The sequence below is a fragment of the Callorhinus ursinus genome, unplaced genomic scaffold, assembly GCF_003265705.2.
Source record: "Callorhinus ursinus isolate GAN/ISIS: 27379988/994484 unplaced genomic scaffold, GSC_fseal_2.0 scaffold5, whole genome shotgun sequence".
In the NCBI taxonomy this organism is placed as follows: Eukaryota; Metazoa; Chordata; class Mammalia; order Carnivora; family Otariidae; genus Callorhinus; species Callorhinus ursinus.
The window spans coordinates 29591856-29603159 of NW_027397067.1; the positions used below are offsets into that span (position 1 = coordinate 29591856).

General features: G+C 46.5%; 2 long non-coding RNA genes across 5 annotated transcripts in view; one reads left to right on the forward strand and one right to left on the reverse strand.

Moving 5' to 3' along the window:
• Positions 1–11304, forward strand: part of LOC141372736 (uncharacterized) — an 823585-nt gene that overhangs the window by 47815 nt on the left and 764466 nt on the right. The gene's annotated exons all lie outside the window — the stretch shown is intronic.
• The window catches only part of LOC112823178 (uncharacterized), a 166191-nt gene that overhangs the window by 11303 nt on the left and 143584 nt on the right, over positions 1–11304 (reverse strand). The gene's annotated exons all lie outside the window — the stretch shown is intronic.

An 11304-nucleotide genomic window follows, 5' to 3' on the forward strand; every position in this document is an offset into this window, starting at 1 on the left:
CCCCTCAAGAGCTGTGTCTTTCCAACACAGGTGCCCTGAGGATTTGGAGAGATTATTGGATGGCAGTCCTCTGGGGAAGGAGCTAGGCCTCAAGGTGTGTGGGGGGTGGCGGCGCGGGAGGACTGACACCCCGTTTCCCCTACTCCCACTCCTGTGCCGGAGAAGGGGGTTAGCAGCCTCTCCACCCACAAGGGGGCTCCTTCGAGCCCGCAGTCACCGACTGTGTGGCCATCCCAAGTTCCTGCTGCTTGGGAAGGAATTTCAGAACCGTTGGCCCAGCCCCGTTCTTGCCCCGAGGGTTTGCAGATTCGGAGACAGTCCCCCAACCACGTGGAAGCCGGGACTGCGTCAAGCCCCGCTGCGTGGCGATCTTATCCAGTTTCGCAGTGTGTTCAGAGAGCTTATGGTGAAACTGTTTCATGTCTGGTCCAGGCTCCCTGCTGTAAAGCCCCGAAGTGAGGCTCTCTGAACTTCGTCATACGTTCCTCTTGTGCTTTATTCCGCGTCGCCCAGAAAAGCCGCCCGCCCGGTGATAAGGTTTGGGATTGCTATTCCGGCCATGGAGTCGGCCGTAGGCCGCCCCCGCATCATCTCCCCGGAGAGCCAGTTGGAAAGGCAGACAGTCGGGCCCCACCCAGACCTTCTGGGTCAGAACCTGCGTGCATTTGGAAACCCGCCGCCCAGGTCCTGTGTGTGCACAACAAGGTTGAGGAGCCCGGGGCTAGCGCTTGCAGATCAGTCCCGAGAATCAGTTCCCAGCGGGCCGGGAGAAGTGCTGCCTTCAGAACCATGAATACTGATGAAGTGCTATAGGGGGAATCAGAATTTCAAAGGAGAGAGATACCAGGCCAAAAGTTACAGTTCTAAAAAGTCCAAAGTAGGACAAAGAAAGGTTTATAGTCTTAGGAGCATTTAACTGAGGGCATTTAAAACAAAACAAAACAGGACACCAGGAGCACGTGCCCAGGCCTCAGGCAAGTGGACCTAGAAACTTCTTTGCCTCTCCGGATAAATCCATTGAAAGAATGTGTGAATGATTTTAAGAGTTTCCCTGACTATTGGACAAAGAACTGCTTTCTGGGAATTTGAAAAACTCTGGTCGGAGACAAAAGAGGGGAGGGATTTTTTTTTTTCCATCTGTTTTTAAAGATACCATTTAATAATGGATCTTCAGCCTCCTGTGAGGCCGGAATACTAGTCAAACGTGAGGACCCCGGAGCCAGAACGCTCCCTTTCAAGTCGGGACACTGTCAGCTGAGTCACGTGGGGCAAGCTACTTAATCAGTTTAGGCTTCAGTTTCTCCTCCCCAAAATGGATCGGAATACCTAACCTCCCAGGGTTGTTGTGAGGATTATATGCGAGGACATGTTATAAAGTAGTTAGATGGGAGCCTGGTACAGAGTTAAGCTTTATATTCTGTTTGTTTACAAAACAATGAACTGAATATGTCCAGCTTTGCACTCCTTCCTAGGTTGTTGCGGTGAGGATCAAATCCCTGCCTCCTATCCCTACCAGGCCCCTGCGACCTGACCCGTCCCACGGGGGACCTCAGCGCCTCCCATTCCTCCCCTCCCTGGGACTGGGGCCGCACTGGTCTTCCTTCTGCTCCTCCAGCAGGCCGGGCTCATTCCCATCTTCTGGCCCTGTCCCTGCCTCGCTTTTCAGCCTGCTGCTTCTGCACAGGAGACTTGCATGTCCCTTTGGGCTCAGACCCACATGCTCTCCCTCCCTGCTCCCTCCTTTCTGCAGAAATGGCCCCCTCTTACTTCCAGGAGCTCTCTAGCTACCGCCTTCTACATCTTTTCAGCACCTAGCACCATCTGAACTCATTTTATGTTTGCTTCTTTACCTTCCCACGTCCAGGCTCCTCCACCACGAGAGTGTGTGCCCCCAGAGGTCACAATCCCGTTACCACCATTTCCCCAGTGTCTAGAACAGGGCCTCCCCACAGGCGGGGCTCCTAGAACATGTTTTGAGGGAAAGAATGAGCGAGGGAGGGAGGGAGGCACAAGACACACTTGAAGCTGAAGCCCCAGGGAAATTCAGGGTTTGCTGCCTGCGTCTCAGGTAAAGGCAGAGGGCCGAAGGGAGAAGTGGACGGCCCTGGCTGCCCTTCCTAGGCTGCCTTCACCCCTGTGCCAGTCTGCCCCTAACGTGGCACTGGGGAGTTTCATGTTGGCACTTGTCTGTCTCCCTGGGGGGCTTCCTGCTCCTTGAGGAAAAAAGCATGTTCTTATAGGACTTTTATCAGCGCATAACACCATACCAGGCAGGCAAATAATAGCTGCTCAGTAAAAATATGAGGGGAATGAACAAATATAAGCAAACATATATATGCTATGACATTTTAAGTTAATGCTAATAAAGTTACTGGTGCGTCTTTGGAAAAGACTGGGTTTTTACTAAATGAAAAGTTTGTTTTGACTTTATGTCTTGGAGTATCTTTGAGGTAGGGCATGGAAATGGACCGTAAGGGATACTTTGGTATTGGTGGCCCCTGAGTGGAAAGCATTTAGGGGGCAGAGAGGAACTGGGGGTGTGGGACACCTGGGAGCAAAGTCCAAGGCTGGAGAAAGTTCGTTTGCTGCTTACTCCGGGAGGACTGGAGAGAGGGATGCAGGTGAGGCCACCTGGGATTTCCTGGAAGGAGGCAGCTGAGTTGCCCTGCCCCGCCCTCCCCCACCGGGGTCTTCAGTGTCGGGTAACAGGCCCAGCGGGGGCTCATCCTGGGTGCTGAGGGTGTGGGTGGGAGGGGTGGGGACTGCGGGCTGGCTATCTGCGGGGAGTCAGCAGGTAGTCTCTGAAGTACCTTTACATAGATAAATGAGGGTGGGAGAGGGGGATAGAGGGAGAAAGCGGAGAGAGAGAAACCCCCCCAGGGAGAACAGGGGGAGGTGCTGCAAAAGGCACTCAGGTGACCCCTAAGAATTCAAGTCTTTCTTTAGGCCCCACCTGAAGGCCAATTGTTCTGCAATCTACAGGGTGGTTTTGGCTCTAGGCTTATCTAAATCCAGTTGTGGGGGTGTGGGGGGGTGGTGTGGGGAAGAGTTTCTTCCTTTTAAAGTGGGAGGCCAAAGAGCTCAAGAAACAAAAGCCCTTTTTGTGGCTGGAATTTAAATGCTCCAAAAATGACCTGGCTACAAAAGAGAGAAATTTGACTTTGCTTGAAAAATATGTCTTTCCCCTACCCCCACACATGTCCATAGTATGTGTACACACCCAGGTCTCCTTTTAAACCTTGTGTGAGCACAAAACAGAATTCTACTCTTCTGCTTCTGCTGGGAGTAGCGATTCTAATGACAGCATGCTTGGAAACATTTTTCCGAACGAGCACACCACGTGCCAGAGAGATACACAGAGATTTGGAGATTTTGGCAGGATTAGGGAGTTTCGGGTTGTAGCTAAATGAAGACTCAAATTAGACCAACAGTGGAACCTGAGGAATACACGGCGTTCTGCGTCGAAGAGTGTCTTAGGACAAGTCACCTACCTTCTCTTCGCCCTTTTTCTCATTTGGAAAATGGAGCTAGTACTGGTTCCTGCCTCATCCACTCCTGAAGATTACCTGAGCTAACGTGAGGGAAGCATGGGGGCGGGGGGGAGGGGGAGTACTTGGCCCATCGTTAGCACATGTGAGAACGTGTGCTAGAACTTGAGTGCTGTATTCCTGAAAAGTACTGGAATTCATTTCCATTCCATAGATGATCACTTTAGGCTTTGGGATATAAAGAGAAAAGAACATGTCCCACCTTTCAGGGAATCTGCTCTAGAGTGCAGACAGACAGGTAGACAGATAATCGGAATCCTGTGTGTTGTGTAGGGAGCCAAGGGTGCGCTGCGTGCTATGGGAACTGGCAGGGGACCATCTGCTGTGTTTCCCTGCGGTCCCATCTTGGTGCGGCAAATGAAAGGGGGCCATCTTTTAAGGTAGTCTATACTATTTATTTGTTCCAGCACTAGCACAGGACCTGCCATAGAGAAAGACTTGAAAAAAGATTCGCTGAATGAATGGAGCTAATTTAGACCTTGTCTCTGTCAGTTTCAATCAAACAAACCTGAGTTCCAACATTGGCATAACATTGTAAAACTGAATAGAAGGGGGAAAAATCCAAGGTGGGTTAGGGAGAGCAGGTCAGCCCAGTGGTCTGTGGGCAATGTTATTTTGGCGGTACCATCTTGTTCCAGCCCCTGGGCTAGGCAGTGGGCTGCCAGGCTGGAGGAGGAGGGGAGAGGAGAGCTGTGCGGCAGAGCACACTCAGGCCGAGGGCTGGGAGCTGGACATTACTGTGAGAACTGAGTTAACTCATGTAAAGGGCCGAGAGCAGAGCCTCCCGGTGTGAACATGTCACCCGGCTGGCGCGTCACTGTCTTGGAAGCAAGCCACTGTAACCATGGGAGTGGCGCGGCTGTAGCCACACTCATGGGCTATGGGAAGGCATGGTGTGTTGAAAGTAGAGACCTCGGCTGGTCATGTTTGCATTTTAGAGAGAGACAGACTTAAAGAAGGGACATAGACCTTGAGGAGTCCAGGAGCAGTGGGAGGTTGTGGCAGAGTCGTAGGGCACCTAAGAGACAGGAGGTTCTGAAACCAGGGGGTGAGAATGAGCAGAAAGAATTGGAGGTAAAATTGTCAAGGTTTAGTAAGCATTTAGAAGTGGGTAGTAAAGGTGGATTCCTTAGTTTCTAGCTTACTGACTGGAAGGATCGTGGTACCAGAGCTGAGGCAAAGAATGTAGAAGAGGCTGGTTTGGGAGAGCCATGATGACGACTTCCGTATTGCCTTTCCTTTTTTTTTTTAAAGATAGATTTATTTATTTATTTATTTATTTATTTATTTATTTATTTATTTGCCAGAGAGAGAGAGAGAGTGAGCACAAGCAGGGGGAGGGGCAGAGGCAGAGGGAGGAGCAGTCTTCCCCCTGAGCAGGGAGCCTGGCATGGGGGCTCCATCCCAAGACCCTGGGATAATGACCTGAGCCGAAGGCAGATGCTTAACCGACTGAGCCACCCAGGTGCCCCATGACTTTCATATTTCATGTAGGGACATCCTGCTTACACCAATTCCTTACTCAAACCTTTCAATGAACGACTATTGCCATTAGATAAATGTCAATTCTAGTAGTACTTACCTCCTAGGATTATTCTAAAGATTCATTAATGCAACTCAAATACTCAAAACATATTAAGTGCACATGGAATTGTGTGTTTGCTATTATGAGTCTATAATTAACACAGCTTTCAAAGCCCTGTGTTGTCTGTCCTCTCTTCGCATCCCAGACTCACCTATCCCCATTCCTCTGGCTGCATTACAGTTCCCCAGTTCACAGAAAACACTGGCCTCCTCTCATCTCCAGACTTGGGAACTCTTCACCTCCCTTTTTTTCTATTTAACTTGTTCTCCTTCGTGTCTCAGCTAAGATGTTTCTCCCTCCAGGAAGCCTGTATTGGGCGAGGGATCCCTCCTGTCTATTCTCATATGTGTCATCACACTGGTGTGTGTCTGTAAATCTCTGTGTTGGGAGCTCCTAGAGAGCAAGATCATGACTATTTTGTGGAACACTGTCTTCCAGTCGTCATAGTGTCTGGCCCATAGAAGGGGGCTATACATTTTGTTGAGATGGATGAATGAGTTGGAATTTGGAGGAGAGCTCTGGATGAGAGATACAGATTAGGAATCATGAGCACATTGATGATGTTTGAATCATGACAGAGATGAGATTTTCAAAGGTGAACCTTCTTCATTCTTGAGCTCTCACATTTTGACCACGTATATTTTTCTGGAAACTGTTATCCATGGCTCCAAAAATTCTATCCTATTCTACTTTTGCTACTTTGGTGATAGATCCTCTTTGGTCTCTTTCATTGCTTTGTTTTGCTTTTTTTAAAAGATTTATTTATTTGAGAGAGAGAGAAAGAGAGAGCACAAGCAGGGGGAGGGGCAAAGGGAGAGGGAGAAGCAGGCTCCCCGCTGAGCAGGGAGCCCGACGCCTGGCTCCATCCCAGGACTCTGAGCCCAAGGCAGACGCTTAACCAACTGAGCCACCCAGGCACCCCTCATTGGTTTCTTTTACCTTACTTATCCCTTGGACATCCATTTTCTTCCCATAATTTCAACTATCTCTTGTTATCTCCATGTCCAGCTTCAACTTTGCTCCCGAACTCCAGACCTGTATTTACAGCTGCTCATAAATCTTCCAACTGGACCTTTCACAGCTAGCCAACTGGAACAGGTCATTATTTCTACCCTCATTCCCATGCCTCAGACTGAGCTCTCCTCCCCTCTTTCCTAGCTTGGTTAATAGGCTCCCCATGCACACAGTCACCCAAGCTAGGTCTTATGAGTTTCAGTTCCTCCTCCCTCTCCCCTCCCACATCCTTCCTCTTATGTATCTTGCCATTTGTGATTCTGGAAGTCTTGAATTTGACTCCTCATTTCATCTTCACTGCCACAATCTTAGCTCTGGCTTTCATTATCAGTTGCCGAGACTATCATAGTAGCTTCTTCACTGGCCTGTCTCCAGGTCACTTCCAGAACACAAGGCTGATCATGCCACTTTCCCCCCCCCCCGCCCCCACGACCTTCTAAGGCTGCACAGCCCACAAAGTGAAGTCCAAGCCTTCAATGTCTTCACAGTCTGGCCCCAACATATTTTTCCAGCTTCATCTATCACCAGCCCATGCTCCCCAAACACTCCAGGTATATCTCCACATTGTATTAGAATTAGTTGTTTAACTAGCTCTTGTACTCCCAATTCCAAGGCGTGAAGACCACCCCATGTTAATCTCTGTATCTGAAGAACCTAGCAGAATGCCTAAGACATGAGTGTCTTCTGAGTAACTGGCTATCATCACTTCCAAGGGAGCATCTCACCTAATCCCCCTAATCCAATGTCTGGCTCTGTGTCCTATACACCAAATGCACTGAATAAATGTTTGTGGGAATTGTTGACTTATTTGGAGTACAAACCCCCTGACATCAGGAACTTTACTCACTTATTTTTTAAAACTGAAATATATTTGACATATAGCATTGGATAAATTTTATCTGATACATTTATGTATTGTTATGTGATTGCCACTGTAGTGCCATTGTAGCGGCAGGAACTTTATTTTATTCATATTCATATCTCCTGTCTAACAGTACCTGACATGTAAGAGGTACTGAATAAATCTTTGTTGAATAGAGGCAAGAATGAATGAATAAATGAATGAAACCACGCTCCTGATCCCCTCTTTGCTATGGTATCTACCATCTCAGATATTTAAAAAAAAGATTTATTTATTTGAGAGAGAGAGTGCATGTGCATGCACACGGGGTTGAGGGGCAGAGGGAGAGAATGTCCAGCAGACTCCCCACTGAGTGAGAAGCCCGATGTGGGGTTTTGATCCCATGACCCTGAGATCATGACCTGAGGCGAAATCAAGAGTTGCATGTTTAACTGACTGAACTCAAATATTTCCAGTGTTCCTCTGCATGATCAGCAAAGGCTCCAGGTGAGCCTTCCGTACTCTGAAGTTCAAAAGTAGCTTCATACATTTTTTAGTCCCCCTTCTCCCCTTCTTTCCACCCAAATCCTGATACAACAGGAAAACTGAGTGAGTATAGAGAAAGGGACATAGAGATCAATATATATCATCCATGCAGTCAACTGAGTGGCAGTTATTACTTCAGTGGCTGCAAGAAAATAGCTATGAAGTCTGTATTAAAATACATTAATAGGGGTGTCTGGGTGGTACAGTCGGTTAAGCAACAAACTCTTGACTTTGGCTTAGATCATGATCTCAGGGTTGTGAGATTGAGCCCCACGTCAAGCTCCATGCTCCCCGAGGAGTCTGCTTGTCCCTCTCCCTCTGCCCCTCCTCCTGCTCTCTCTGTAAAAAATAAATAAAATCTTTAAAAAATACATTAGTAAATATGAACACATTGCTTCTTCATTGATAGATATCCTCTGTGTTTTTGATGTATGTTTCTCATTATCTTATTTCCCAGAGCACAGTTCCCAGCCTAGGCTCAGGTGGGGCCTGGGAAGTACCTTGAGGAGGATTTCTCTATAGTGAGGGCAACAGATAAAAAGGAACTGAAATGAAACTGAGACCAAAACCAGGCAGATTTTTCTCACCACATCATCAAGCTGAGGGATTGCCAGTCATGCTCCACTCTAGCTACATAGTAAAATGACTGGCGGAGCTTTTAATCGGCCTCACCCTGTACCCCATAAATAAGAAACTCTGGGGGGACTCTGAAAACCACCAAGGCAGGCTGGAATGCAGACCCACAGGAATACAGGTGTGGCCATTCAGATGCTGTGCCTACAGCCTCACTTGTGGGCAGGATGGAGCTGTTAAGGCTACCAACACAAGTCAGACATATACCAAAATCCTTTTGCCTTTATTGTAATTGAGCACTTACTATGTATAAGGCATAATATAGACACTGACATACAAAGAGAAGTGGTAAAACAAATGCTTTTTGAAGGAATATCTTGGATATATATACCACATCATTTTATTCTCACTAAAGGCTAATGCTAGTATTACGTAGCATCCCCATTTTACAGATGAGAAAACAGGCTCAGAGTGGGTAAGTAAATTCCTCCAGGTAACTCAACTGCTAAGTGGTGCTTCAAACTCATACTTGCTGGCTCTAAAACTCATATTCTTTCCACTGTATTTTGTTGTCTATTATGTCAAAAGAGGAAGAAACCATTTTGCTTGCCTGCCCTTGTGGAGTTTTCAGTCTGTTTACAGAGGAAAGTATGGCTCTAAAAATAAAACACCATGCTTTGAGAAGTTTAAGCTCATTGCTACAAGAATGAAGGCGAGGCTGGAAATCATTCCCCACCAAAGGCAAACTCTTCTGGAATGCTTCCTGGGGAAGGGCGTTCAAAGCAGGTCAAAGCCGACAGATAGAGATGCTTGACAAAGGCTTATGCCCAGTAGGGAAGGCAAAAACAAGGTGTGGGGAACACACACAGAACTTTTTCAGGACATGGCGTGTGGTCTACGCCAATGGAAGTAGAAAGTGCAGTAGTGGATTCATGTGAGGTAACCCTGGACCAACTGTGTATCCAGAGCCCAGAAGTTCTTAGACGCCAGACACAGGAGGTTAACTTGTTCACGAGGCACAAGAGCCTCGTGGAGGTTTGAAGTCCAGGAGTGAGGTGGTGCGTGAGCTTGTGAGCGAGTGTGCTGGTCTCAGAGTGCCTGGCAGATGGAGGTGCAGGGAGACTGGAGGTCAGACGACTGGTGGGAAGCACCTGAGAGACACCCCTCAGGTGGTGCAGACATGAAATGCCAAGGAAGGATGGGCAGGGGGTGGGGTGATAGAGAGTTCAGAAGTGAGGCGCACGGGACTTGAGTTGCTGTTGTAGGTGGCCTGCAGGACAGGAAGGGCGGGATTGTGTAGATTGTTTCAAATTTGGGAAGGACCCCAAATTGGGGGATGGGTGTATTTACCTAGGGCAGGAAGAACGGAGGATCTGGGGTGTGGGTGTGTGGAGCTCAAGGTGACGGGAGGCAGATGACAGCTCCGAAGTTGCTGAGAAAGGCTCCAAGGCCCTGGCCGTGGGCTCGGGGTTAGCAGCCATTTGCCTGTCGTGATGGTCGGAACAGCTGGTTCCGGTCAAGTGTTCTACTTGACTGGATTCCTACCAAATGGTAACTGTGTGACCACCACTAACTTAAAAAAAAGGGGGGGGCATCAGAAAACATGGGTAAAAGGAGTTTTGGAGTCATATCCAGCTAAATAAAGAACAAAGATTGCTAGCTGGTTAAATAACTAAGAAGCTATTTAAACATTACTAAAAAGTTACTTAAAAGTTAATTGGATCAATTTTGAAACACTGACTTTGAGATTTTTCCTATAGACTGGAGGGATCATAATTAAACTTAATTGTAGTCATGCTAGATTTCCTCCCAATGTTTATTTTTCTTCTAGTTATATTTCAGACAATTAATAGTGTCTAATGACTCAGAGTTTTGTGTAATTACCACCAATGATTATAATCTTTCTCTTATGGAATGTTCTTTTCACACAGGCACTCTGGAAGGGAAGGAAATTTATGATTATTCATGAAAGTTCCTCTATAGGCTGTAAAAAATTATCAGACGTTAAAAGAAATTTATTATTCATTTATATCTCTATTTGTAGCTAGAAAAAAGATAAAAAATTACAGTATACTTTTAAAAGTTCTAATGGTTCCCTCTCACACAGAGGCTTTCTTTCAATTTTAGAGTGTTTGAGAAAAATGAAAATTTTTAAGAAGGGAGACACTTTTTTTTTTTAATTCCTTGAAATGCTTGGTTTTTAGGTCCCCTTTTCCCCCTAAGTGTGAAGTATTTTAGTGAAAGTTTCATTCGACTTTGTCAATAATTAATCCTCTGTTTCTTTGAAAAGTCTGACAATGTAAGAGTAACAATAACAGGCCATAAAACACTCCCCCTAATTGTGCAAGGGCTCATTCTTCCCTAACTCGGTTCGGGTTGACTGGAATGTGCTGAAGTCACATTCCAGCACCTTCCACCAGCCAGGAGAACCACACAGGACTCCGAAAGGAATGGACAAGAATATTTCTCTGTTTCTCCACTTAGCAAGGAGGGCTAGGAAGAAGGACTAGTGGAGGCAGGGAGGCACAGGAAAAAGGAGCCGGAGAACAAGGGCAAATGAACCAGGGAGGAGAGCTGGTCTATGTGTAGAAGGATGGGGCCGATGGGATGGAGAAAATCAAACCCGGTGGGGGGGGAGGCCCATTAAACTAAGTTAGGGAGACTGATAGAAGAGCAGATCTGTCAGTAAGGACAAAGGGATCACATGCAAAAAGAAGGAACACATTTCAGAAGGTAAACACTGTTCCTTCACCAGGATCCCTTCCCCTGTTCCTTTCTATCAAGAAAATATAGTTGGAAATCCAACTGGAAGTTTTCTTCATTTATCTGGCTAGTGGATGATTGAATGGAAACCTAAAAACCGAATCTCGAAATTTTTACTGGGATCTAATCGGTAACTCTTTAAAATTAATACAGAGTTCTATAATGAATTAAAAATTTTTTTTCTAGTAACTTTTTGCTTTGAACTTTTTGTCTTAATTTGTTCTTGAGTGATTGGGTTGGTTTCGAGAGAGGGAACTCACTGTGATATCTTGGCCCAAAGTCTCCAGATATTTTTTCTTAATAATTTTTTTTTTCAGAAGACAGGGACTTTTTAATCTTTAAGGAGATGATAAAAAGTATTCTGGATTCCTTGGTTTATATTTTGCTCTTGAACTTAGTACCACATGAGATACTGTGTAGTGGCCAGAGATCAT